This window comes from Oryzias latipes, chromosome 8 (assembly GCF_002234675.1).
Source record: "Oryzias latipes chromosome 8, ASM223467v1".
NCBI classification, from domain to species: domain Eukaryota; kingdom Metazoa; phylum Chordata; class Actinopteri; order Beloniformes; family Adrianichthyidae; genus Oryzias; species Oryzias latipes.
In genome coordinates this window covers 1,734,006-1,754,827 of record NC_019866.2, presented here as the reverse complement: position 1 = coordinate 1,754,827, position 20,822 = coordinate 1,734,006, and the positions used below count along the sequence as shown (strand labels likewise).

Here is a 20,822-nt window from a genome sequence, read left to right as displayed (position 1 = left end):
GTGTTACTGCGCTGTGTCAAGTGCTTTTGCAGATAAACCTGTGCCATGCTTTGCTTTACATAACAGCAGGTAATGCAGAGTAAATAAGTAAATAACTGCTGAATCCGAGGCTGCTCGATCGCTGCAAGATACCGCATGACCTCGACCTGAACTCGCTGGCATTTCACATCTTCTCTGAATTCTCGGCAGACTTTCTTCCCAGACATCCTTCATACCAGATTTATCTTCTCCGGGATTTATTGGTCTTCTTCACAGACTGGAGTTTACAGAGGGAAACTATGCGATCTTATTTTAAATGATTCAAAACCATGACAAAGATGTATGCATTTTATTTACTGCAGTAAACTTTGGTCTGCCGATGGAATAAGATGCAGATTGTTTTTGTTTTGTTTTTTCAGTTGAAAAAACCCTAATTTTATTCCGGTTTTTATGATCAAAGGTGTAAAGACATGACTGTGACTGAAAGTGAGCAATCAAAAGTTAAGGGAACGATTGTTTTTATGTAGTTTAAGTCACAAATAGAAACGCATTAGACTCCATAAAAGGCTTATGAATCGGGTTTGAAGAAGTGCCAGCCTCTCATAAGACAGTTAAAAACCTTCTGGATTAATATTTTGTGGACTGATTTGACAAAAAAATTATGATCTGATGGTTCCAGAGGTTTTTCTAGCACCGGTTGCAGATACAGGTGATTTGGTGGTGCTTTTGGTTTGGATCTATCGGCAGTTTTTGACTGATCATGAAATCTTGATTGGTTGGCTGGATCACTGGGCGGGGTTTTCTGGTGAAGCGCTGGACGATGTCTTGTGTCACAGACAGATCTTTCATGGGCCCTCACTCATCCAAGAGGTGGGGAGCTCCTCAGGGGTCGGTTCTGGGCGCTTTGCTTTTCTCTATTGACACCCTCCCATTTTGTAAGCTAAAGATGGGTTTCCATCTTTATGCCGACGACTGCCAAATCTATGTCCCTACATAGAAGGGTCCTGACTGCACAGTTAAGGCAATAACTGACTGCCCTGATGAAGTCAGGTTGTGGATGTCGGTTAACTACCTTGGGCTTAATGAAGCAAACACTGAAGTAATTGTGTTTTCTCCCAGTGGTTCGAACGGATCGTGGCCTTGATCTCCTCTCACTCGCCCCGTTTGAACACTCTGTGGTCTCTGACCTAGATAGAAAACATGATGCTACCTTGAAACTGGATCTCCAGGTAAATGCAGGAACCAGGATGAAACCTTTTTATCAAAGTCAAATCTTGAAATTGTGACGCATGCTTTTGTGTTGCCTAGGCTGAATTATTGCAGCTACTTATATGCCAGGTTGCCCAAAGCTTCAATAACGAGGCAGCTGCTTTTGAACCAGATTTATTTGTGGTACAAAGAAGTCTGAGCACATAACCTTGATCCTGGTCTCTTTTAACTGACTGCCTGTGATTTTTATTTAAATTCTCATTGTTTTTTTACTCATTGGCAGGTACTGCACCTTCTTACCAGTCTAGTCACCTTATGTCCCTGCGCTCTGTGGACAGTGCACTGGTTCCGTAACTCTATGAATGTTTTCCAGTTTATTATAATTCCAACAGATTCCGATGTGGTAAACAGCGTCTTTTTGTTGCTAATCAACACTTTGTGTTGTCAGAATCAATTGGTATATTTCAATCATGTAAGGAGTTCCCGGATACTGTAAAGTGTTACATATCAGTACTTATCTGTGCTCCAGAATCTGTCAGTATTACTGTCATTGAGTCAAAGATTTATGGCAATTTGAAGAACGTCAACACTGGAGCTGCAGGTCAGGTGTTAAGGTGATTGTCTTGACCTTAATGTTTGGCGTTAAACTTACCGGAAAACTTACCGACAGTCATCACAAACACCTGACTACACATGTTTAGGCGGAAATTTAGATAACCTGTTGCAAAGTTCGGGGTGCATTTACTTTTTTGGCTGAAAAAACGTTATAAACTGCGTCTAGAGTTCACTCCTGTTCTTTGGTTTAAATAGTTTTACTGTGACAGATCTGTAGAAGATAATAAGCTAAGAAAGCCAATACTTTGTCTCAGAAGCCAATGTTTAAATGCGGCATGAATTGCTTGCATCAGTTATCCGTTTGAAATCATAATGTCCTACTGAGTTTGTTTACTGTTGTGGATTGCAGTTTATCTGCCGCTCAGCAGACTGTTGTCACTTTAACCATCTGCCGTCTGCTTAAGCCGTAAAATAAAAGAGAGAAGAAAAACACATTCCAGGTTTGAAGAACTCTGCGCGGTTGAATTGCTTATTTACATTCTTTATCTTTCTTCCTGTCGGGAAGCGGCGCGGCATATGGTTGCTGTCACGTTTGAGGGGGTGGTGGTGTTGTGCCGTTGAGGATAAAAAAGCCCAACACGCCGGCGCAGCACGCTCTCTTTAAGAGATTTAATAGAGGCACAGTGTTGGCGCTGACCTCATCCAGAGATGTCTTCACAGCTGATGCCCTAACATGTGAGGATGACACTCGGAAAGACAAACGGTGGAGACGGAAGATGGATTGGACCAGGGACTCGTTTGTCTTCCGGGAAAGTGATGGACAACATACAAGAGGACGGCGGGGGCGACAGGAAATGACAAAATCAGGCGTGATGTCGTTTATTTTGTGACAGGTTTCATGTGATGTTACATCACACCGTGTCACATCCCATAACATCATTTTACAGTGTTTTCTGTTGGAGTTTGAGTCCGTCTGGCCGTCAACAGTGACAAGGATTTCTGAATTCCAAAGCAGGACGACTGACGAATACCACGTGTGACGAAGAATATCCATTACACATGTCCGCGCGCTCGATATGAGACACGCATTTGTCATTTTGTATTTTCAAAACAGGCTCCTCTCATTTGCGGTGGAATTTAGATTAAATACGGGCGCGCTGCAGCCTGGTCATTACCTCCAGTGTCTGGGGAAATTAGCTGTCACTTGCTTGTACTCGCCAGCCATCCGCCTCCAGCAGAAAAGTCAAAAAGTAACGCTTCATGTCCAGCTCCCTCCAATAAGCCTTAGTTAATTGATAAATGGACTCTTAGAAATCCTCTGAAAGAGGCTTGCCAGTTAAATTCTATTCATAGAATCATTTCAAATGTAAATATCAATAGAAAGAATAAAAACTGACTGTCCTCAGCCTTTAATTATTGTTTTTCAACGTAATGTCACAATAGCTAGAGAAACCATTTGAGTTTGAGAAAGGGTTGTTCAATGGCTTATTTGGAATTCCACAACCCAGATTGTAGCAGATGTGTTCTTCATCCCCATCTTTATCAGTTTTCTTTCCCCCCTATCTTTGCATTTAATGTCACATATACAACTGCGCGATGAGGAGGCATCAGAAGAATCTTCAAGACTAGCTGCCACCGCCAGACTTTATGAAAAATCGTTGGCGTGGTCATGAATGCAGACGGCAGCCGTTGGGCGGCGTTGATTACGTTGATTACAGGGGACATTACGAAATCTGTTGGATGGCGGCCGTTCATATCAAGTCCCACAGAGACTTCATGCTGCTACCGTACTATTGCTAACGTTCAGACGGTGGCAGTGGGACGGCAGCACAGGGGCGGGAGTCGGAAATCGGCAGATAATCAGACGAGTTTGGGACCTTGGAGACCCTCCCATGAGTCAATTATCACGCCGCTGCCTTCCTGCCACTCGCATGTCACTAGACTGCCACCGCACAACCTCCAAATGTGTCCGTGCGGCTAGATGTCAGGGGACGCCGTTTAACTTTTCTCAAAACCCGGGGGCGGCCACCTGCTGAATTTGCTGAAAAACTTCTACATTTTGGGATTTGTCCTAGGTTTAGAGCCAACCGCTTCATTCCCAGCTTTAACAATGCTTTGAACACTGGATGGATAATTGCTGATATCACCCACGGGATTCTGGGCATGTAAGTTTAAGCTTGAAGTGGGTGGGGGGCCTTTTCACAGAATTTTGTTCTTTCACCAGTCATTTCAGGAAGTACAACGTTTAGTACTTCCTGGTTGTTGGTCATGTGACTCATTTAGGTCAAAATAAGTGGTTCCATCACAGTTTTGCAAAAATGTAATTTTTAATTTGCCTCAAAAACTAACAAAGTGCAAAATCTTGGAGGAGTTTTTATTTTTTATTTTATTTTTCCAAATTGTCGTGTTCTATTAGGAAAACGTATGGTTGCAAATCCAACTTGTGCCAGCAGGCTCCACCTACTTTCAGTGAGGCATCTGATTGGTCAGTTTATAACTGGAATAACTTGAACTACAGAAAAAAATATGAAAAAGATGAGGATTATCAAAAACATGTTAAGACAGGGTATCTGATGGTTCTTCTGACCAATAGATTGACTGGGTAACAGCTGTTTATTTCTCTATTGAAGTTTATGGGATGTTGTCTTTTTGGAGCCAGCAATTACTTCCTGTTTGGAGCGCCAGGGGGAGGAGCCACTTAGTTAAGGGGCTTGCTGGCAGCTATGTGAGAGTCGGCCTTGGTGTTTTTATTTTTTATTTTTAGCTCTTTGGCCTCATCTGTGTGGCTGTACAACTTTATTTACACAAACAAACACAAAGTTACAAAAATGGCCAACGGCCAAGAAATGATTCAGATAAAAAATGTTTAAAAAGTTTGTTGCTTGTCGAGAGCAATCACATTGAAAGAGGTCTGACCGATCGATGCCTCGTTTATTTCATCAAAAAGTAATTTCCGATAAGTTCAAGGGGTTCAAACGTCGACTGAGGATCACATGACAAAACGGCCGCGGTGTTGCTCCAAACTGTGCTAGTCCGTCACTTTGCAGAGCTAATGCGCCGAAACTGCAGGGAGGCAGGAGCCAGCAGAAAGCATCATCTCCCCATCATCCCACTTGGATTTCTTTGAAGTGGGCTTGTATGATGTTGTTTATCCTGGAGAACACGCTGTGCAGCCGGCTCCAGAGCATACTAACACCATATGTCTGCACTTTGTTTTTGCCTGGCACCTCCAGTCTCCTTCCTTTAATTAAAGCACCGCGTTACGGCAGAAACGGATAAATTTAACTACAAGAGACGGTGCACCCCCAAGTTTGGTCCGGCTAAAAATACCTCCTCTGGCAGCGTTTGCTCTACTTTGTGAAAGTTTTACGCTGCAGAAGTTTAACCGGTTTATTGTGTTACATACTTTAGGTAACTTTGAAGGCATCAAAACGACAGTTTCTTCTTTAAGTGAAGATTGATTTCAGAAGATGACAGCTCCAAACAAATTACTGCTGGAACTTGGCACCGCTCGCTGTCTGCTATCTGCATAGATGGCCGTTTTTGTTGTTGTCGTTTTTTTTTTTTTCAAATTAAATTAACGGCGTATCGATTTACATTCTCCAGCGCTGAAATATGTACCCAGACGTTAATAATGTTACAGCGCGGAGAGGAGCAGCGAAGTTCATGGACGTCAGCTAAACTGTCACGCGTGTTCTCGTCATGAGAGCCGAAGCCGGAGTGATTTCTGACAGTGCTGAGAAACCCAGACGCTCGCGCTGCTTCTCATCAATACATCAATACATTTGGCTCATCAGAAAATATGCTTCTGGACTGCTAATGATGTTGGACACTGCGGACTTCATTTAACTCCCAGTAACATCGTAGTTTTAATCAGACTTTATTAAAAAAATTGGTGCAGATCCTGCAGGATGTAATTTATGATCTGTGAGAAACCAGGAGTGACTGTTGGCAGAAGGAAGGGAATGTGAGGGTTTTCCAGATTAAACTGGATTATTTTGAAACACACAAACATCTCTGATCATTTTACGATAAATAAACCAAAAATTTGAAAGTCTTTGACAGATACTTTTGGACTTTTCCAAAGCTGCTTTTTTTCTGTGTAAAAAGTCTCTAAACTTAACACGTTTTTTGACCCCCTGCAGCCACCGTGATGGTTTCCCCTGCCCGTGAATAAATCCAGCTTCTCTCTAAACACAAAAGACTGAATTCAGACACATCCAGGTCTGGCTTGAATGTTTAAAGTCAGATTTAGGTCAAGACTGTCACCAGAACTTTGCCTTTTGGAGAGGGGGAGGGTTTTTATTTTATTTTATTGGTGGTGTGTCACGAGCATCAAAATACTCAAATACTAATTCAACTCAACCTATCACGTCATTCTGGAGACTCTTATCTGGATCTGAATGTTTTTGTTCTCAACACTCAGCTGATGCTGCAGCTGGTGACTCAACCCCTCCCACAAACGGCTGGGGGTGGTTTGTAAATTTGGACTCACGCTTTCTGCTGCAGGACAGAGAAGGTGCATCGTTAAGCCTTGAATACTAGAGCTTCAGTCTTTATGTTCTTTGAATGGCCATCACTCATCGATCATTTATGTAGTTAACTTTACACTTAACACTTTACTACAGTAAGGCAAGTGGTAGTAAAGTGAAGTAGTTGGCTGTGGATTTACATTGATTACACACAGATTTTACAGTATTGAAGCTGGCTGTTGGTAGTAAACTAATAATTGGTAGAAAAGTTGTTGATACTAAAGTTAAATCATTGGTGGTAGTTAATAGTAAAGTTAAAAGTGTAGTAGTTGGTTGTAAAGTAAAAATGGTATTATTTTGACTGCTTACCCCTTGTGCTATCTTAGATGACCCCCCCTTCCATTGACGTGTTCTCCCTACCATGACAAAGGTGGATAAAGGTGGAAAGATTTCATGTAATCCATGGACACCAGTGAAGATCACAAATCATTGAAGAAAAAAGGTTCAGAGCTCTGTCTAGTGGGTCTAGATGACCCGACTCCCATTAAAGTGCCTAGGATAGCACAAGGGTTACAAACTTAATAATGATTCTGATTCTGAAACCGATTTGTTTGCGTTGGTATGTGTGTATTTATTTATTTGTGAAGTGTTGCATATCGGTGCAAATCTACTTTTCTCTGCTGTCAGAATTCTGTAATTTGCTTTAATGGTCGATGCGTAACGGACGCTCAAAGACGTCTTTGAATCAGCAACAGCTCAGGGGCTAAAGGGTTAAACCTGAATACATACTACTTAATACCACGACTTTTAGTCATCTTATTTTGGAAACATTTGCTAACAAAAAATCTAAACTTGCACAAACTCTGATGACACATTTCTGCTGTGAATCCCATCTGATGAAGATGCTCCTCCTTCCATGTTCATGACCTCCTGGATGGGTCCTCGCTCTTGAGAAGGTTCCTGTTTTTCCAGGTTATCTTTTCTCTTTTCTTTCACTCTATCTGTTTATTTTTTGCCGTTCCTTTATTTTGGTGTGTAGCAAAACTCTGTTTTGCAGTTCATGTTGCAGCGTTTTTGTCTGTAAAGGAAAGCGAGTCCAGGGAGGCCTGCGGTTCTCCGGATCTCCTTCCATGACATCCTGGATGAGATTTCACTTTGCTGCCCTTTCAGACCGACGCTTACTTTGGTCCTCTTGTTCTCCTCACTTCCTGTAGACAGAAGCATGATGGGAATTTATCGTGAAAACTTCTTCTTATAGAAATTGTGGACATAAACCAACATATTCCATCCTCATGTTTTCTATCAAAGAAGAAAGAGGATGTTCCCGTGATCTGCCTTCACGCCGACCCGCTTCAGTTCTGCTCTACGTGGATCAAACGGAGGTGGGGGGGGGGGGGGGGGGGGTATCTTTAAGCGGTGAAGTTGGAGGAAAAAGAAAATCAAATCTCCTGAAATATCTGCTGTGTCTCTCCAAGCCGGAGCTGGCACAGGCTGTTGGCCAGCAGACTGGAACATCATGCTTCAGTTGAGCTCCTGCGGCCGGAGCGGCACGCCGTCTAATGGAAAGAGAGGGGCACCTTTCTGAAACGGGGCTTGTTCGTTAGATGATGTGAAATAATCTTTCTTCAAAGAAGTGCCGGAGCACGCTCAGCCCCAGATCTCCCCACGCGCCTCACTGTTTTGCCTGTAAATTGAAATAAAAATGAGTGGAACTGAAGGGAAAATCAAATTTTGAGGGAAAGTGATTTAAAAATGTGGAACTAAGATCACCTTGACGGCGTTCTTGTGTTTGTGCTTCATCCGTGGCTGATCTGTGCGTAATGGACTAACCTGACAAACTCGCCGCCGCACAAACACAAAGGACCTGCTGTTTTTAAAATGATTGAGCCATGACTTGTCAGCAAGAATCCGCCTCCACCCTTGAATGCTAATCGCGCCGCGCTTATGCAAAGTCATGTACGCACTCCCAGCAGATCCCAGGCTGGATATCCAAACTCTTTAAACAAATCTTAACGTGTTGTCAGCATAACAATGTCAATAAAATGACACTTCACTTTGTCACTCCTCTTTTTTTCCTTTTCCTTCTTCGTTGTCTTTCTTTCAGAACGTAAAAACGTAAAACCTTGGAAGTCCAGTTTTTCGGAAAGGCTCTCTCTAGCTGTTAGCTGGAAGGCAGGGTGCGTTTATTAATGCGAAAACTCACCGTTTAATCCTAAGTTCCAACCTGCTGTTGATTGTCGCCGCCGCCTCCACTCTCTCTAGAACTTAGTGGCGAGTTGCTCAAACGGAGATGGCGTGTTATTCTAGCTGCTTGCATGCTGATGACCCAGTCGAAAATCAATTGCCGGGGTGGCAAGATCAAGTTAATTACTGCAGCTCTCAATAGCAAATAACATAATTGAATCATGATTTTGCTGAATCACATGATTTCCCAGCAGCCTGCTGGTTGTCAGGGGCTGCGGACCATGAAATTGATACAGGCAAGCCACTGCAATGAGACCCGGCTGCAGTTTAGTTAAACTACGAGACACCGCACATCACCCAACAAAACTTGGACTGCTGCATTTTACACTTAGCTGCACATTTCATCTTACGCACAGAGCAGCCAAAATGCCATTTAATTTTATAGTATTTGAGCATTTTATACACATGAATATGAAAAAAAGTCTCCAGATAAATGATTTATGTGCAGCTCTGCCGGTTAAAGGCCAGTTCGGACAAATTTACTTCCAAAAGTTATACAAAAAGAAAAAAAAAGAACAGCAACTGTATGGGTAGGTGTGCTCTGATTGGTCATTTCTGGAGGCTCCGCCCCAGAAAGAGAGGCACTGACTATTTGTGGGAACTAAAGTATGTTTGTAGAAACTCTTGAATTTGTTTACTGGCTTAAAAGTAAAATCTCAAAATGTACTAGCGTAGTCATGATGAGACGTCAAAATAAGATTGCCCAAATATGCAAATGAGGTGGGTGGAGCGTTACTGGATCTGGACAGGGATTGGTTTCCGATGTGGAACCATTGCCTTTTAGAAAAACAGGTGAAGTCCAGTGAAGGTAGATTTAGCCCTAGGATGGCACCGCCCACTTTATGAACACACAAAGATAAATAACACAATGAACAGAAAGACTGAAATACATGTATTTACTTCTAGATTGGTTTTTATCGGCCCTTCACTGTGAAGCAGGTCAACTATAGCAACACTAGCAAAACTATTGCAGCACATAAAAAACCAAAAGGAATAAGAACCAATAAACTATGAGCTAAACAAATTCTGATGTCAGAAAAAGCAAAGGTCAATTATGGTAACTTTGAGGAGCTTTCATTTGACTAGAGTCTCAAAAATATATAATTTAGATAAGGAGGTGTCCATAAATGGCATTATTCCACTCATACCACGGTCACCCTAAAGAAAGACATGTTCAATACCCTAATAAGCAAAATGAAATAGGAAATATTGTCAGTAATTTTATTTTTAACGTTAAAACCGTGAGGGGACTACTTGCTACGCACTGTTGTCACGGTAACGGCACCAGAACCTGCCTGTCGCTCTACCATAGCTGGTGTATGAGGACTAACCAGCGGAGGAAAGTGGTTTATATACTAAACGACATGTGAAGCCATCCAATGCATCGTTTCACAGGAAAAGTTCACCTCTTCATCATCCGTGTTTGTCCAGGTGATGAGGATAAAGGTTGTTTCAAAGAAACAAAGTCCCAGTAGTTTCCTAGACGCAGGTTCTGTCGTGTCCATCATGGAGACATTTGAAGGACAGAGATTTTTTCTACCGTCTTCTGCTGTGATCAACTGTGGAAGAGCGTCTGTCCATCTATGTTCCAAGGTTCTGTTCTGGTTACCAACTGGCCCTTAGAACATTCAGTCTATGTGCCCATAAGTGCTTTTCAGTGGCGACCCGGCAGCCAGTCAGAATCATACCATGGCATAATCATATTTATAGTACATTAAACTGAAGTTTTCATATTTAATCCCTGAAAAAGTGCATTTACTTATTCACAATTTGTCAACAACATTCATTCTTTTTTTTTCTTTCTTTCTTTTTGATCTTTTTAAAACTTTATATCAGTTTTCTTCACACATTTATTATGTCTGGAACATTAAGTTCTTGTTCATTTTTCTGCGCATCGCTGCGGCTTTACACGTTTCTTAAACAGAAGGTTTTGTTTGTCCTGGATTTGAAAAACTCTGTCGATTGATTTTCAACGCAGAGTCAAAGCAAAACTTTTTAGACATAAAGGCGGAAATGTTATTGCCAAAGACTACCTTTTGAGGAGTTGATTTTCTGATGCTGATATTGTGCTAACGTTATCCGGTGAAGCCGTTTTGGGTCCTCCGCTCCCGTTTGACGGTCTGGAAGTCTCAACGGTAAAATCACATCTCCACTTCCCGGTGAGATCGGCCAAAAATTGCCTCCATGCTTTTTGTACGGCGACTCCTGTTCAGTTTACAACAAAGTCGGCGAGTTCACTCGGCTGGTATCTCAAAGAGAGCAATTGCACAGGATCAAGTCAGAAAAGAACCAGCCCAAGGGAGAGAGCTGCACTTTTTCCAGCCAAACAGAAAAACCTGAGTGAAAATGAGTAGAGAAGCAGTTTAAGCTCCAAATTACTGGTAAGAAAAGTGCCAGGGCTTTTGTGCAGTTCTATGTATGCAATAACTGCTGTGAAATGGAGCTTAAGCAGCAGAAACAATACCCATGTTTGACTGAGAGATAACTTTCTGGAGGGAACAAAATGATCACTTGGTTCCGATTGTAGAGCAATTTAAAGAATGATGCTGCTCCGTACAGAACGGAGTGCAAGAAATGGCAGCGATAATTCACAATAAGAACAGTGTGTGCAGCTGAACTGTTTCACAGAGTTACTGTGAAGGAATGATTTCCTGAAGGCTTCCTTGTGACATGAATGAATCTGCTGGAAAATGAGCTGCTCTGCTCTGCGTCTGGAGGAAGAGGAGGGGTTGCGATGGACCGTCCTCGTGGATTGTGGTTGATTCGGTCACTTCCTTTTTCTCACAGACGCAGAGTTCTCCGGTTTCAGGCCACTCGTTGTCTGAATGGGGTTATTGATCTCTTGGCACTTTGAAACCAACCGCATCTCTCTGGACGTCAATCGTTACCACAGACGTTTTCATGCCAAAGCTATTTGGATTCTCCCACAAAATCTGGTTTTCCAAAAAAGGTTATAGCTGGTTAAAAAACCATCAGTTTACGTTTCAAAGCTGCTGCTTTTATTCATCAACATTAAGGGTGTTTTCAGACGGGAGCTGTCTGAATACACCCAAGCGGTTCCTGGTCCTGGACAATACATGCTTAAGCTGAGGCTTAGCCCTGGTGCTGTCTTACGGGGTCCAGATGACCCCACCCTTCCATTGACGTGTTCTCCCTACCATGACAAAGGTGGATAAAGGTGGAAAGATTTCATGTAATCCATGGACACCAGTGAGGTTGCCATTGTCACACGTGTAATAGGTGTATTGTGAAGTACTCACATGGCTAATGTGATGAAGTAAGCGTGATGCTGTCATATGGTGTCCCTACGCCACACTCCAGGTCAGGGGGGCTCATTAGGTCGATCGCGATCGGCCGGCCAATCTTCAAGGACATGAGGGTAGATCGCAGGCCAGCAAAGATAAATAACCAAAAAATAATCCTCACTAAGAAGTACATGACTTGATTGACATGCAGAATGGCCCATCGTACATCCTCTGATACATGTGTCACTGCACATGCGTGTCTAAATACACTGAGCGAAAATTCTGTCTGTCATCAGAAAGTCGCTACTTGCCCCACGGCGCGTCAAGTCCCTGGCAGGAGATCACTCCGGCCCACTGGAGTCTTTAAAGCCCGGATCGCCCCGCCTGCCTCCGCAGGTCCCGCCTGATGGATCCGAGCTCACAAAGGCAGCAGTGTTTTCCTGTACGACGCGCTTCTCCAGCGCTGCCCACTTTAGAAAGTTTAGTGTAGTTTTTCAATTATCACTACATAAACAACGTTATGTACTAATAGTTCATAATACTATACAGGCATGAAAAGGATTCCAGCTATAAACCTTTCCATTCCTGCCTGCAGGAGGAATATCAGGTGCTAAACATGCTAACATTTCTATCACGCCACACATGGATTTGTCTGAAGATCACCCATGCCAAACCTGGATTCAATCAGAACATTTCTGATTACAAAATGTTGTGCGGCCAGATTAAATTTCAGAAAAAGTTGTGGAGTTGATCCTGATATGACAGTCAGGTTTCACATTCTGTGCTGTTTCTATCCTCAAACCGAAACGATTGGACCTGTCGGTTACAATCAAACGGTGTCCAGATGCCGTCAATAAAGAGCCGCTCCTGCTGTCCAAATCAGTTTCCAGTGTAAATCCACCTGATGGGTCAGCATCTAATCAGTCCAATTTGGAAATGGAATGGGAGAGGAAGGGGCGAGTGGAGAAAAGGGAAGCCAGAGGAAAATGAAGCGGCGGGGCTGGAGGGGGGTTGGAGCGGCTGCCGCCCACCGCTGCCTGGCCCTGACACCTTGTGAAGAGTGCTCATTCATCACGCGGCGCGGGGCCTGAGCCTCCGTAAATCACTGCGGATAAAGGACGCGCCGTAAAGAATGGAATTGTGAAGGTAAGGGTTTTAAATCCCCCCTAGATGATCCGAGATAAACACGGAGAGACTTTTGACAGTCCCTCGTTACCGCCACAAGCGAGAGGAGCTGTCACCACTCCCCGCTCGCCTTTCATCTCGGGGTAACAGTCTGGCTGCTAATATTCTCAATTATCTCTACAATATGTTGCTGGGAAAAAGGGGAAAGTTCCGAGGAGGCATTCATGCAGTTTTGGAAGTTTTAATTTGACAGCTTGAGGCGTAATGATGGGATGTGATGAGGGTGGAAGGGGCCGGCGGCCCCCACCAGGTGTGACAGGTGACTGGGCAGGACGGCGGATATCAGGAGGGCAAACGGAGGCTTCAAGAATGGAAAAGGAAAGGGGAATCGTACAAGCTGGCGGCTTTTTCATTTAGCAGCTGTTTGTAGTGGAAGTGAAAATATTTCACCAAATTAAATTTCTCTCCTCCTGTAACTCTGTGAAGCCGTCGCCGCTAAGATTGTCTTTCCTTCAAGCCACGCAGGTAGAGACATAACTTCATCCCGGGGAATGACTCCATCATTCCAAGTGTCGCTGACAATAAGGCAGCGTGATAAATCACAGCTTTGCACTCAGCTTTATGAAACATGATGATCCACGCTGCAGGTGAGGGGAAGTTTCTCCGGTTGGGCCTTCCAGCAGCAGCTCTGCTATCACGGGTCAGGAGTAGCGCCACCTTTAGGACACGTGGCGGCTGTTAGTTCAGGTGTTTCCTGAGGGTGGGGTGAGGGCCGTGGGTTCATTGGAGTCGCCGGAGGAAGTCAATAGTGGCGTAATGACAGAGTACACTCTTTCTTTCGCACATTTGGACCGTTTTCCTGATGGATAAAAGTCCCAAATCATGTCTCCTGTGATGGAGTGAAACCAGGAAAACAAATTGGCCCTTTGCAGTAACAACCCCCCCTGTGAGCTTCCCGGGCGTGGAAGATAGACAGACGGCTTTGAGGGGAGCTCCATGCCCTACAGAAGGATGGATGGCATGGATCTGTAATGGTTTCTGTGGTTTTGATAAAAATAACCCAACCTGTAACCTTCATCCTGATTGGTTGAGTGAAAGGGCACTGTGGGACTGAGATAAGTGAAGTCTGTCGCTTTGGCGGCTCTTATAAATTGCAGCTACCTGGAAGGTTTGCGTGAAACAAGCGAGCTGTCTGCTCTGACAACCGCCTTTTGATTTGACATCCAAAAATCACACGAAGCCAAACGGATGTGGAGACGTCCTGGTACACAACTTCAGTTTGTGTTTTCCTCAAGGCGCATCTCAGTCAGATCTGGAAGCATGAACACAGGGACAACAGGGGGAAACGTGTAAAACAACACGGTGTCCTGGAAACCAGCTGCATGGTGACTCCGGAAGCTGCCAAAACGTTTGGCACTTTCAGGTTTGAACCCTGTGTGCTGCATACACACTGCTGCCCACCTACACACTCCTACATGCATATACACACGTTCAGGCCGTGCTCAAAAACGCACGTTTACGTGAAAAGTCTATGGCCGAATCTGAATGTCTTCAAACTCGGACGTTACCACCACAGGATGACGTCATCAGTAGTCGCCGATCATATATGTACATAACATTGTTTTTATAACTTTAAAAAGTCATCTTAAAAGTCGTTACTTACATTTAAATGTAAACACACCCACGTGAAGATATGGGTTTCTTTCCCGCGTCACAAGCAAAATGCAGATAGCACTACTGGTGGAGGGATACTCACCTCTAAAGCCGGACGCCACTACAGCTCCAAATGCTCCTGCAATTGGAGCAACGGGGAGGAGCCAGAGGGGTAGGGGACGAATGTAAATGCATGTAAATGTGTGTTTCAGGCTTTTGCATGTAAAGTCTTGTGTTCATGCGTCGCTACACAGGTTTTAAGTCAGTTTATGGATTCGACATACAAACACGTCTGGAAAATTAAACCAGGTTGAACTTAATATTTAAAGACTCTGTTAAGGTCTCAGTTAAGGCAGGGACGTATGGTTAGCATCCTTTTTAATTCACAGAAGTGCCAACCGTTTGAAAGCAGACCATGGAAGAGAAATAATAACAGCGGCTTATACCCAGCTGGAATTTTACCAAACCAAGCCTTTCATGTATCGGAATAGAGCTGTGAAAAAAATAAAGCCTGGAGCAAGATTCCCCAGATTTGCACCGCTTTGACGTATTGCACCGGGAACACCATATGCTAAGAATTCACCGTGTTCTGGTTCAAATCAAATCAAACTTTATTTATAAAGCACTTCTCATATAAAAGCATAACACAAAGTGCTTTACATTAAAACAAAATAATTGTTACACTATCCTACACCCAATTCTATCTACTGTAACACATTTCTACATAGTCCTAGACATCCAAATACTCCCATAAATACTTCTGCATAATCTTGCATATTCTTACATTCTGTAACACACTTCTACACACACATTAGACCTCAAATCAACATCACATTCCAACATTTATTTCATTATGTTTGTAAAGCACTAAATCCCTGTCAAGGTCAACTCAAACAGTACCTGGTGAATGCAAAAAACACAAGATAAGGCTGTCCAATTGATTATTTTAATTAAATCAATCATCAATAAGAAAGTATAGGTAGTGTGAAGTACATACTGTGGAGAGGACAGACTCTTCAATGGCTTTTGTAATTCAAACTTTTCGCTTTAAAACGCTGCAGTTTCCATCACTTTTTCTTATAATATATATGTATACTTACAGATATATTTGTTAAAAAGCTCTTTATCGGTTTTTCATCCTGCAATACATGTTACAGAGACACGATCAAACTGCCATTTCCCCCCAAAAAGTACAAATACTAACATCAACTCCTCACAAATATCTATGTGCAACAAAAAAAAGCCTAAAAATAGAAAGTTGGGGTTAACCGCTATTAACCTTAAAACCAGACGCTTCCGTAGGAGTGTGTTGGTGGTTGCCATAGCGATGCAGTGAGTGATGAGCTCCAAAAAGACTGAGGTTTGAATGCATCTGTTGGTGTTTTGATAGCCCCAGACCTCGGACGCCTGTTAGTTTAGGTTTGTGCTGCTTTGGGTGCAGATTTCATGTCATGAATTGACAGGAAAATGTGTTAACAGGCTGCAAAGCTGCGAGGGGATGAATTTGTGAATTAAAGTCAGACTTTCCTTTGATGCGGTGTCAGGGGCGTTTGTTAGTCGTGATGTTACAAAAATACCCGTTTGCATGCAGGAAGAGGGCCATCAGTGGGTTTGTTCCCGACCAAATGTGTCTTTTTGTTGCCGTGCACCCCCCCCCCTTTTTTTTGAATTTTTTTTTAAGAAATAATTTATTCTTTGTAAAGAATAATCCGCGGGGCATTAACTTTGAACCAAATCATCTGCATTGTTTTTCGCGCACCAGACTTCCCAAAACCTCGCTCAACAAAACAAAAAATAATTGTCAGGACGAGTCTGGCGCTTCGGAAGAACTAACCCTTTAATCCTGTTTACTCTGCGGTACTCACTTTTTTAGCTAATTAGGTGCCTTCCTGTGTGTGTGTGGGCGTGGACGGGCTGCAGCTGACATCTCCCCGCTTCTTTGTTTGGCTCCAGCTCCGGCACAGCAAACACAACGGTGCGGCTCAGTGTGTAGCCTCATGCAGGGCTCTATTTCTGCCGGTCGCCACCATCGGGAGGCATTTCAGTCCAAGAGTCCTCCTCTGTTCGAGCTAATGCAAAATATGTTACGCAAGCTGAACCGCATGTGTGTGTGTGTGTGTTTTTACTGTGTGGGAGTTGGTTTGGACAAGCACAGCACTCTGATGATCAAAGTTCCTCACAACCGCTACAGATATCTGACAGAGGAACTAGGCTGAGCGGATGGGAGGAGGGAGGGGGGTTGTTGTTGTTGTTGTTTTTTGTAAACCCGAAGCCAGGCATTAGCTTTTCGGCAAAGACTGAGAAGGGTATTAATCACATGACCACAGTTCACTGAACTCTGCCTTGAAATATGAGACTCATTTCTCATTTCTCCTGGATAATCAACTTAGGGGGAAAGAGGAAAAAAATCCGATATTTCACCTTGAAATGCTTCATAACTCGCCTGCGGGATTTTTAAACTCGCCTGATTATAGCAGACCAAAAGGAAAACAAATGGAATCAAAGATTCCCGGCACATTCTGTGCACGCCAGCCGGAAAATGACTAAATATACATGAAGGCTTACATTAATTAAAATGTTGCTCTCCTACTTTCAGAGCAGACAACAGATGGATTATTTTGGCTTTGTTTTGGACAGTTTTGCCAACGCGAAAGACCATCCACTCACGGGGACATAAATCACTCTCCGACGCTGTGGGACAAACTTATCGGATGCATCACAGACCGTCCTGCCTGTCTGCGCCTGCCTTTACATTAAGGCGGCCCCACATGCATGTTCGCGTCAGCGCCGCGCCGCTTTAATGCACGCTCTTTCCATTCTTATCTAATCAAGTTAATGTTTTTTAAGGTGTTTCTCTGAAGGAAGATGAAGCAACAAAAAAAGATCGGTGTTGAATCAAATGTCAGCTTTTGCATAGTTTTCCCTTCAGGTGGGTATTTTAAGATAAAGGATGTTTATGCAAACTGTTTCAAAGATGCTCTAGTGAAGGTTAATCGTTAAAAACATTAAAAAAAAAAACCTGAAGGAGCCAATAAAGGAACTAGAGCCTCAACATGAGGGGAGTATGACCGACTCATGAGCAACTCGTGCTCCTCTCAGATTACCTGCAGCTCTTCTGTCTTATTGGTTTTCTAAAAATAACAACAAAAGTATGGCCATTATAGTATTTTTTCCAAAGAAAGATGAAGGGGGAAACTGTAAAATGATTATTCACAGAGAGCTGTGACATCAGGGGCTCATTTTGCCTTTAAAAACACTGATTTGTAGGTTAATAACAAAACCGAAGCTGTATCTGTTTTTTAAGTTCTTGTCTAACTTCACTCATACACCAAAAACTACAAAGCTAATTCCAAACCTCCATATCCCGTCTTGAATAGCTAGTTATGATGTGCTCATAGATTTGGGCATTTTCATTAATGCACTTTTATGATTCTAAATGCATCATCATTGAATCAGGCAGGGTTCAGGGGTCATTGATTATGCAGATGATACACTCCTTCGCCCTGTCAGCTCTTTTCGCCGTTCCGGCGAGGGTTTTTTTTTTTTTTTTTTCTTCTTTTATTTGAATTAGGACAATGCATATTAAACAATGTTTCAGCAGCTGCTTTAACATAAATATGCCAGAGTTAGCACAGGAGCTAAATTTCATCTGTTGTCCTAGGACAGGATAAAAATATCAACACTTACATTTACAACACAATGAAATAGCACAATATTAGAGGTAAAAATATTTACAAAGGTTATTACAATAAAAAGCAAGTCTAAAGGGTATTCACATCAACAGCATCTGTGCTTTGGAGAAGACGGAGACGGATGTTTAAGGACATATTAAAACCCATCTGCTTCCTCTAGAAGACTTATGATCCCTGATCTCCATCGAGAAATGGTTCATTGATACGTGTTGTTTTTACCAGTTTTCCAACATGAGAAAGCTCAAAAGATACGTTGGTGTTTCTGGTTTTCAGTGAACCCCAAAGGGTTTATGTTACTCCATTATTTATAAGCCTTTGCTGACTCTTTGTCCAATCCAGCCCCTCTGTGGGCATGATTGTTTACTTTAAAAAATTACATACTGGAATTGTTTGCACACGGTGCTCTACGTGTACTAATACTGTACAGCTATTGCTATGTTTGTTGTCATTTGGGATTCTGGGATGGCAGCACTTCTCACTGTCGACACTGGAACGGCTCGGCCACAAGCGAAACGTAAACCCTTCCGAAGATTTGTTCATTTTTACCATTTTAGCACAAGTCAGGAGCTAAATAATGGCGCCATCTTCCATACTCGGAGTTGGAGAAAGGCTTGTCGTCCATCCTCCACTCTGACCAGGACGTAAAAAAATGTCCCGCTGGACTCATTTTCTTCTGGACATCTCCAGGTTTTTTATTTTCCTGCTAGCTTTTTATCAAGCAGGCGGAGGAAACGTGGTAGAGGTAAAAAAAAAGATCCCTCTCTGCCTGAGCTGCTGGCCCTCCCCAGCAGAACCAGCAAACCTCGGCTTGGACTTCAGATCCATCTGCAGATCTGCTGGTCTGGAGCTCCTGTGAACCTCTGAAGACCGTCAGAGTTTAATGCTTAGGAGGACGGAGGTTTCTTCACACCAGTTGTGCGATCATCTTGTGTTGGTCTCCAAAGCTGTCGAGTGGAGTCGTCTTGCATTAACTGCACATTTTACAGTCCATAGAAAATGTCATTTTCTGGAACACAGAGGCAGCAAACAAAATGAATTCTCCTACAAGTGCTGACTCCTGCAGACATCACAGTTGTGCTCCTTCCCTGCCATCCTTTAGAAATCTGCTGGAGATGTTTCCTTTTCAGTCACCTGCTCCTGCATCAAACTCATTCACTGACACGTCCGGCGCCTATTAATACCTACATCCTCCACCATCAGTTTTCGTCACCGCCACGCGGTTTAAGCGCCGGAAATGTAAGCCTATAGTCTGGATCGGTGCTGGGAATCGGACTTCCTGAAGTAAAGAAGCACAGATTGAATGACAGCAAATGCTGCAGGTTTATTTCTGAGACAACTAAATGTAGCAGCGGGCTGACGGGTCAGCAGGTGTCTCATTTAATACATAACATTTCTGTAGAAACTTATTCTTTAAATAACCTTTAAATGCAGTCAAATGGGTTCATTCACATCTCTAATAAACTTACATTAGGAAAAATGATAAAAATGCAACTAACATCTATTCTCTGTGACTCAATTAGGAATTTTTCATTCAAACTAAATCATTACTAATATATCCAAATGATTAAAGACGGTAGTTTTTAGTAATGAACGTAGAAGCTAAATATATATATATCAATATGACAGAACTGGAAATATTTGGATTTATCTGGGTTATTGTGCATTTTAGGAAAAACAAGGGAAGAAAGTAAAAAAGACTCATAGATATATTAAATCCTTTGATTCACATATTAAATAAAAAATATCCTTATGAGTTTAGAAATGGCTCCTAGCCATATATGCAATAAACGTTCCCTACACATAAATGACACGTTAAATACATTAAATAAATTGTCAAATCAAGTTTGACTAATTGCTTGAAAGGGAAGTGAATTAATATAATCCCATCCCTATGATGGATGGATGGATGATGGATGGATGATGATGGATGGATGGATGGATGGATGGATGGATGGATGGATGGATGGATGGATGGATGGATGGATGGATGCTATAAGCTTTTTCTTAACACGGTAATGTTAAAACAAGAACATTTTAAAAAAGAAAAAATAACAAGTTCCACTTATGATATTTAGAAAAGCAGAAATCAGAAAACCTGTGTCATTTCCTAGGACATAGTTTCTGCAGAGCGGCAGGAGTTCGTTCGAGTTTCAACTGTAGTTGTTAGCCTGGACTAAGCCCGCCCACTTTCCTTTCTCCACGAGGCAGGGAGCTTGTGGCTCCGCCCAGCGTGTTTTTTACGAAACATAAGCTCTTTTGTCAGACTGCATTTCTTTATCTGCTCCTGATTCACCATTTAAATAAAGAAATACTTAGAATTTTAAGCTGAATTTTGTTTATAGAAGCCCTCCATCATCAGAAAAATGCCACAGGAACACTATTTTTATCAGAGTGGGTTTGTAATGGTCTTTGGGAAAGAACTAATATTGTGAGAACAACTTTTCTGTGAAACTACAACTTTTGGAGACAGAAGCGTAAATGAAGAATTCAGAATAAAAGCACAAAGATACGACTCCATTGACACGGTATGTTGTGACTGAAAACAGATCAATAAACTTCCTCCAATTCCTCCGAATGCAAACCTTCTTAGCTTTAAACTGCCTGTTTAACCATCTGGAATTTTCTGACTAATTTAAAGCAATGTTTAC

The 20,822-nt window shown here is 42.6% G+C and overlaps 2 long non-coding RNA genes across 3 annotated transcripts in view; one reads left to right on the top strand and one right to left on the bottom strand.

The window, feature by feature from the left end:
* LOC105354499 overlaps positions 1-20,822 on the top strand; it is a 280,743-nt gene that overhangs the window by 188,103 nt on the left and 71,818 nt on the right. The gene's annotated exons all lie outside the window — the stretch shown is intronic.
* Positions 6,832-17,106, bottom strand: LOC105354494. 2 transcript variants are annotated; one of them, XR_002873628.1, is made up of 4 exons: positions 16,348-17,106; positions 13,991-14,141; positions 11,720-12,174; positions 6,832-7,423 (listed from the first exon to the last, which is right to left on the bottom strand). It is a non-coding gene; the product is annotated as an uncharacterized LOC105354494 (long non-coding RNA). The 2 variants fall into 2 exon arrangements; XR_909100.2 differs by lacking the exons at positions 11,720-12,174; positions 13,991-14,141.